This window comes from Corvus moneduloides, chromosome 5 (genome assembly GCF_009650955.1).
Source record: "Corvus moneduloides isolate bCorMon1 chromosome 5, bCorMon1.pri, whole genome shotgun sequence".
NCBI lineage: Eukaryota > Metazoa > Chordata > Aves > Passeriformes > Corvidae > Corvus > Corvus moneduloides.
The window spans coordinates 35,709,145-35,718,381 of NC_045480.1; positions in this window are offsets into that span (position 1 = coordinate 35,709,145).

Here is a 9,237-nt window from a genome sequence, read left to right on the forward strand (position 1 = left end):
TCCCTCTTCAATTTAACCTGTTGGTCTCTGAATTAAAGCTTATTTTTCTAAGGTAATATAATTTTTGCAACTCATCCTGTCTTACAAGGGTCTAATCACCTATTTGTCTGAAAACTAACATTTCCTTTTGTCATGCCTGGATTATAAAGGCAAGTTGGAGTAAAAATGAAATAAAACAATATATCCTTTCCCTGTTCTATTTATCACTCATCAGTGAGGCACAGGCTCCTGCATCATGAGGGATGGTCTCAGCTGAGCAGTTTCACTGTTGACACCTTCCCCATTTACACACAGGAGCAGATGGCTCCTCACCTACTGCTGTCTCTTGAGGGTTTTAACTGTAGTCATGTAAATGAAGTGTTCAGTTGAAAAAAAAGTTTCAGCACTGTTGAGAGACCCTCTGAAACTGTTGTGTTTAGTAACCTCTAGTGCTAAGGGTCTGAGTTTATTTTCAAACCATATTTTCTGCTAGGATAAAACCCATATACAAAAACATGTTGTAATCAGCCACAGTTATGTTCAAGGATATATATGAACATTATTTTCTTCTCTTATCCTGCTTTTTCAATATCCATTCTTTCTGAAATGAAAGTTATTGTCATGTGCTTGTCCAAACCTGCCATAGTGTTAAGCCCATTAGAGATGAGTATAAAGATTCCTATCTGCTATATTCAGAATACAGGGAACACAAGATGAATTAGAGAAGGGTTTGTGTTTTAGAAATCAGTCTGCTCATTAGAGAATGAAATTAACTCCTTATTTCTGCCTTTAATAAACCTGACACTCCATGACTGTGACCTGTGAAAGAACCACAGAAAAAGCAATGTATGCCATGTCTAATACCAGCACAGTCTGAGTAACAGAAACTTGAAGCAGAAAGGTGGACACCTTACATTTGAGATAAAGAAGAATGTTTCAAACCAAGGGAATATTAGGAAATAATTAAAAAGTACAAACAGAAATAGGAAAAATGCAAGGACCACTGGTAGAGAAGAGTAGAGGGGAAACAAGATGATTGTGAAACACAAAGCCAAGAGAGCAGGGATCAAATTTCTTAAATTCTTAAAAACCAAAACAAAAGACACAAAAAATAAAAGACATTAGAACAGCAAAAATAGGAATTAAATATGACAACAGTGGGCTAAGTTTCAACAGCAGTGATCTGAATAAAGCATTAGGTAGGGGCTTGAGGAAGGATGAGATGATATAGAATGCGATTTTCCAAAGAGCTCACAGCCAGCAAGAAAATTGAAGTTTGGAAAAGTTTTAGCTCCACCAGCAAATAAAAAAATTATTGAATCTTCAGCACTGCTTTGGATAGAAAGAATTTGTAGATAAACCAGACATGAAGAATGAATAGCAAAGACAAATTAGTTGGATATGACTAAAGTTGTAAGGTGAAGGATACTGAGAAACCTGAAAAAATTAAGAACACACAAGGAGGATGAAGCCCTGATGGTGGACAAACCTTGCAAGAAACTCAAGTAGGAGGATGTGCCATGTCAAAAGCAGAAAAGAGAATTTCATCTGTTCACTGACACCAAAGAGGTTTCCATAAACTCGATTGACAGCTTTGTAATTCTGTTTCATACAAAGACTGAAAAGGCAAACAGTGAAAAAATCTTTCTCTCAAGTGTGGGATCTTAATGACAAAGGAATGCTTTGGGAAAAGCAATGGGAAAAGGTAGTTAGTAGCTCATTCATCAAACAGATGGTGCAGAAAAGCAAAGGGAAAAAGGAATTGGAAGCTACATTTCTGTAACTCCACACTCTGGACATACCAAAGTAGGGCTAAAACTGTATTTCTCACATAATTGCAAAGAAATTTACTCCAATATATTGTCTTGAAAACATCATGCATTTTAATTAATGTCATTATAAACACCGTGTTTCTCGTGGTTTGAGTTCATTTTCATATTATTTGCATTCTTCATAATCCTGCTTCTCACATAATTGATGTGCCTTTATTTCTATCTACAGCACTTACATGGGGAAAAGAATCCCTCACACCAGGGAAACTCAAAGAGATCTTCTAAATAACGAAATAGACAAGAGCTAATCCAGCTAATCAATAGCCTAAATATTTTTTAAATTAAAACAATGGGCAAGAGCCTCAGACCTACTTAAATGTGTTTTAACTCCCATAGCACAATGAGCACTTAACAATGCTTTAAACAAGCAGCTGAGAGTTTCTCAGAGCAGGGAGATCTCGAACAGCATAAAGGTAGGGGAACCAGTTTATATTTCCTACTTTAAACCATTGCATGTGGAAAATGAAGAGGGAAGAAAGAACCACTCTGGGAATGTGGGGGAGGAGGTTGACTGTAGTGCTATTCTTGCTGCAGTAACTTACCTGGCAAAGCCCCAGCCAGCTGAACTGAGATCACTGTAAATCACAGCCCTGACACCTTACAACTGAGTAAGGAGGTAGTGAATAGAAAACAACGCTTTCCTTTCTACCATCCACATCTTTTCCCATCAATCCAAGATGATTCAGTTGTATACCTTCCAGAAACATTCCAAAGACAATCTAAACATAGAAATGAAAATTTCCTCTATTACCTGGGTGGGAAAAAAGCACACCGTAAGATTTAACATTAAATCACATGACTTTATACAAGAATAATTATTAAACTGTCTTTTTTTAAAATATACTATGCTTAAATTTCTGTGCTATTATTCATATCTTTAAGAAATGTCACAACAGTTATTTCTTTTAGTTTCAGACAGAGTAGAGTTAATTAAGGTCAATTGGACCAGTGAGAATTTAGTCACTTTTTTCCAAGAAATTGCTAATCCTCACAGTTAGAAAATAAAAAGCAAAACAGTAAACCTGAGCAAAATATGTCCAATAAGAACATAAAGAATCTCTATCCATAAATATATTTGTACCACATACATTCATAATTTATTAACATATAACATATATCATATATATACCCCTATATAAAACATTAAAAATTGTAGAACTCTTCTTGTTATGATTGAAATTTGCATGTAAAGTATGAAGGGGAATTTATTTACAGCACTTCTTCCACTGCTTATTGCTATGAACCCTTAAGAACAAAATGAATATTCAAATAAATCTAAATCATTTAGAGTAATTTTTTTTAATGATGTCTTTAGTCATTCATAGAATAATTTCAAGAAATAATTCTGGATTTCTGATAAACCAAAGCTTGTTCATTTCTACATATGCATTAAAATAAGGTTCAAACTGAGAATAAGAAAAGTGCTAAGCGACAAGTGCTGTTGAATTTGATCATTTCTATCTATCTATCTATCTATCTATCTATCTCAGCTGGGTGGTAATTGATACTTTATCAAAGACTAAAGAGCCATTGTAGTAATTTTTTGATGATGAATGTTCTACCATTTGAGGTTTTACATAATGTCCTGGTTCTGTATTAAGGAAGAACAGAAAGAATGGAATGCTTTCCTTATATCTGCAAACAGTCAAGGAGACTACAAAAAGGTTGTTTGTCTTCTGATCTGCCTTGAAGACTGATACCAGGATTCTCAGAAGGAAGCTGTCATAGCACTTAATGCTGCCCTGGTGTTGACGTGTTCACTTATTCCAAATAATTTCCAAGAGTCAGTAAGCTGGCTCAGATCTGGAACACGAGAAGAATCTTCATCTACTGGGACACACAACAAGTCTGCACAGACCCAGGAAACTCACAGGGTGTCACAGCTGTCAATATTCACTTGACCTGAAGCAGAGCAGGTTTTCCCAGCCACATCTTCAGCAGTACACAAGATGCTTTTCAGTTGTCCCTGAGTGTTGCTCAAAGTGTCAGCTGGTGTGCATAAGTTGCCTGGCACAAAACAGGAGCTGCTTCCATCTCCAGTGCTGGTATCCCAAAAAATGGAGTCAGGAGCAGCTCACTCTGTATTAAAATCACTGACTAGCTGCAGATGAGCAGTTGTCACTTGCTCTGTGCATGTTTGCAGTGTTATTGGCACCATGCAGACAATTCATAACCTTGAAAAACACCACCTTACATGAATTCAAGTATGGGGACTGGTTTATAGTGAAGGGTCGAAATATCGATCTGCTGTTGACAGGGGTTTCAGAATGCTGATCTATAACAGGGAAAGAGCAGCAGCAGTGAGATCCTTTAACTAGCACAGAGTCAAATCAATATATTTCAAAGAGAAATGCTGTGCCATGCTGATGATGCCAGTTCAGGCCATCAGCCTGCACATCCTGAGTAGGACCACATTTTCAAAAGAACATCCTTTCTATTCTTGAAAATTCTCCATTGTTCTGGAGTATCCTAGATGCTGTATTCATATTCTCTTCTGTACAGCCTAATCACACTTTTGCAAATGCATTTATAATTCTCGGTACCTCTGTTTCTCCATCTGTCAAATATGGATAAAAATATTCTTAAATTAAAGAGTTGCTGTGAGGCTTAATTTATTAATGCATGTACTCTTAGATTCAGAATTTAAAGGAAACATACACACAAATTGTTATCATTATTGTTATTACTGTTCCATTTCAAAAATATTTTGAAACAATAAAAGAACCAGCAAAAGATGGTCTTTTGAAAGCATTGGTTGTTAAATCCTTTTGAATATTACTGTGTTGAAGCTATCAAACAAATCCATTTTATCATACAGTATACATATATTTTATCATAATTTACACAACATGTAAAATCTTTATAACTGATGCTTGGTTCAAAAGGGCCAGAATTTTCTGAAGTAATGAGTAAGTCTTTTTCTTAACTATATGAAAAACTTTAGACACTGAAAGCAGGCAACATAACCATGATTCCTCTGGAGAATTCTTGATAATAATACCACTATCTATTATACAGTGCACGTGTATGACAGTTTGGGGTCTATTAGAATTTCTGAAACAATTCTTTTTGCATGAACTCTTATAAGTTGGCTGAATATTGCACCAGAAATTATAAACTATGGTTCTGCAAGCAGCTAAGTCAAAATAGTAAAATTTAAGAGCCTGAAGCAAATCACAAAAGCTATATTTAGGACTGTAATTCAGGGGCCTTATTTCACAGATACTTAGCATTGCTAGTTGCCCTACATGCCATAAGCAATCTCATCACGGCAGAAGTGCCACCACTAAACGCCTTATATATTTGCATGCTGCCATTGTCATCCTCTGGAGCCCTGAATCCTGTGTGGCCACAGGTGTGTAGAACAGCACTGCAATCAGTTTCCACAGCTGACTAGGACTTGCTATTTATATCTTAGTAGCAGGATATCAGCTTCATAACATCCTACCTACAATTACTGTAAGAGGCAGACTGTTATATGCATTATATTACAATTATATTTTGTATATTACCTTTTATTTTTCCAGAGGAAGTATATCCATAAATGAGCGGACCACAAAATTAGTCTATAGAGGTTTAAAACTCAATATGTGTAGTAAATCCATTAATTTTGGATGGTGAAAGTTTTATAAGCACACACAGTAATACTCAGGAAAACTTTCAGAGCAGCTTCACCTCTGTCAGATTTGCACTGCACCCAGTCTATATTGTAAATCTTAACATCACTATTAACAGAATTGATTGATTAGGAAAATTGAGTGGCTGAGTTTAAGTGGACGCAGGAAGCAAGCTATAGATCTGTATAAATGTTCATAATATTTTGTTTTCTCTTTTCCCAGATGGTAATAGAAGTTCCTTCAAGCAGAGTAGCCACAGCTGTTGTCCTTAAATACTTGGCATTTTCACTTTTAGTAAGATTAAGTTACCTCAAAATTTGCAGTATTGGCTTTTACTTTGTACATTTGAAATAAGAAATGTTTTAAATACTGCTAACAAATACGGTTAGTTTACTGAAAATCCTTAGGGCATAGGCATATGTTGTGATTGTAGCTGGAGCACTTTGAGAAATTAACACCCCCAGCTGTTTACTGCCACCCTGCAGCTGGAAATTATGCCCCACACACAGCTGGAGCACCCTAATTGTCCATATGGGCAGTTATAGTTAGTTTCCACGAAAATCAGACAGCTATGCCTCAGTCACCTTCAGAGGAACAGAAGAAATCCTGGCACTGGGATAGATTAATGTGGAGATGGTAAAATAATGGAACAGGAAAAGGAACTATCAAATTTTGTTGGAAACAAAGAGGAGCCTGGCTTTCCCTCCTTTGTTCAGGAGCTGTATTTAGCCAAAGCCTTTGTCCTTGCCTGAGCTCTGCTGTTGGTAAGGAATCATAGAATCATTTAGGCTGGAAAAGACCTCTAAGACCACTGAGTCCACACACTAATCTAGTGCTGCCAAATCCACCACTAAACCATGTCACCAGTGCTACAACTACGTCTCTTAACCTCCTTCAGGGATGGTGACTCATGTCCACGTTTATATCCAAAAATTGTGATAACCATCCCAAAACCCTAAAAATCCTAGTCAAGGATGAATCTGGCCTGCAGAACTGTTGTAAGGGAACACAGACGAGCACTATACCTACAGCCTGGGCCCCCTCCTGTCAGAGAAACTTGTGAATTTTTTTCAAAAGCTTACTGTCTGGGAAAGTTCACAGCCTTCAGCCAGGTACAGAAAAGCATAAAACAAAGAGAAGATTAGCCCTATGGAAAGGGGCTTAACAGAACTTTTACACTGGAAAAAGAGCTCCTCCTACCAGCTCACCGGAAATGTATAGCAGCTAGGGAAGGAGGACACGTTCTAAAAAAAATCCAGTGCAATAAAAATTTTTGTCTCATTTACTTTCCACTGCCAGGAATTATTCTTGGATCAAATGTCCTAAGAAATTGTTCTCACAAAAATTTAGATATAAGTGCAGTACAGGCACTACCATCCAATGACTGAAGCTTACAGCATTCATATAGGCTATAAAAAACATATATTGAAATAGAATCATAGAATGGTTTGGGTTCAAAGAGATTTTAAAAGTTCATCTAGCCCAACCCTTCTGCAATGAGTGGGGAGATCACTGACATGGGTGAGAAAGAAGATCCACATCTTCCTTTCTCTGAGACAAAATGTCCTGTAAAGAAATCCCTCAACTTCCCTTTCTGAAGCCATTTCACTACATTTAAAATACAGAAAAGAATATATGAGCCTGCAGAGTGAGAAGGATTTGAGACTCTTGTGGGTACTACGTTCTCCTGGGACACCCGCATTTCAGTCAGTGCTCCCATGAATATTTACACAAAGAGAAAAAGCTCCTAGAGGCGAGATTAAAAGAGACTCCACTGAGAATGCCCTGTTTGGGAGTAAGCAGCAGAAAGGCACTTAGGCACTGCTCATTGCTGTCAAGAGTCTGCAGTACACTGGCTTCAGAGAGGAACCCAACCGAAAAAGTTCCCATGCTCTCTTCCCTCCCTCATTCTCTCCCACATTCAGGTATGGGGCAATGTTACTTTGAGACCACGCAGCTATAAAACAGTCAATTAAATCATTACCGCACAAAAAGAACAACAACCACACTTCACTTGTAGCTGCATAATTGTTAGATGCTCATTGTGATGATAAGTTACAGTATGCCTACAGAGTTTATGGAGACACGAGCATTTCAATTCATCTGCCTTAGATATCTGTTCAGGATGGAATGAATCCCCCTCTAGAAGAGCATGGCCGTCTACACAGCTATGAAAGGAGACAAAATAAAACTGTTTAAACTAGACATTCGATATTTGTATTACTGAAGTTAGATGATTCCACCTCCTAGGAATTCACCAACAGCCACAGTAGATGGCAGCTGAGAAAACGGTTGTGCCAAGCTTGTTTTCAGGATAGTCCCTCTTCCTTCACGTGCCTTTATCCTTTGTGTATACAGCCCCAGTCTTGCTTATTATCAACTTCTAATGAAAGTGTTGGTAAAAATCAGTGTTTTGCAATAGTGGTACACCACTGGAGTGCTGACTCCATATCCTTTCTGAGTGGTAACAGCTGTTGTAAAACACAATATTACTGGGCACATACAGTTACACTTGGTTTTCCCCATGTAAATCACATTGAATATAATTACACCATATAGGACTTCAACTATTCTTGTACTGTTCGGTCACTTAATACAGGGGGATCCCTCTGCAGCTCACTGTCACTGACTTTCTTTTTTACTGCCTTACATATTGTAGTCTTGACAGTAAATTTTATCAACTCCCTTTTTTCTTCATTGTTTATGGACATGTGAAATAGCAAAGGTGTTAGTAAAGGCCTCTGTGGGTCTCCACTGATAACCTTCTATCACTGTAGAACAGCTCATTTAGTCCCACCCTCTTGTTTCTCTGTCTTTAAGGTGGCAATTCACAAAGGGACTCTTCCTTCTTGCCATAGGGACAGCTTTGATTCCATACAAGCATTCTGCAAAAGGACTTTGTTAAACACATTTTGAAAATCCAAGCACAGTGTATATACTTGGATAGAGCAAGCTGAATCACCCTTAGCTACAGCACATCTGTGAAATTGCTTCTATGTTTTATAAACTCCAGATTTTCAGGGTGTCTGAGTGTGTTGTGGAGACTGTATTTATGGTTAATTCATCTATAATGCAGATTTATTCATTCACTAATACAACTTGACACTATTTTCTTTTTTAATAAAAACTTCCCATAATATTTCTTATCTTTTAATAAAATAGAGATTATGCAAGTAGTCTTGTCTCTCCCAAAGTCAAAATGGGCCTCATAAAAATTGGCATTTAGGTGTAGATTATACATTATGCTGAAGATAACAGATGAGGTTATCAGTTGTTTTACAATTTCAAAAGAAATGTATCAATAAAAACTAAACAACACAAATTAAACTTATTTTTGCCAATAACACCCAGCCATGATGAGTCCCTGTCTGCCCACCTGTTTATATTAATCTTTTAGGCAGCATGAAATTAACAGCCTGTGTTCCACTTGTAAAATAATTTTATTGATAGGCTGTGCTTTAAAAGGTTTAAATTTCTCTTTTGCTTCTATTTTTTAAAGAGCTCCTCCAAAGGAGTCATATTTTAGCAAAAAATTCTCTCATTTTACAGTATGACCTTAAGCAAACCAGAAGCAACATGTGCCTATTGTGCCATCTTCAGGTTATATTTGGAATAAAGTTATCCTGAATTTTGCTGTCTTTCTAAAATAGACAGTTTTTGTATTTTTCCTTTTTGACTGAAGTCAATACTAATGACTTCAATTAGGGAAGGATAGAAATGGGGAACAAATGGTTTCACCACAACATAAAACAGCTTCTTTGTCTTCATCATGAGAAAAATGGTCTCAGATCACTACTCTGCTAGTTGAA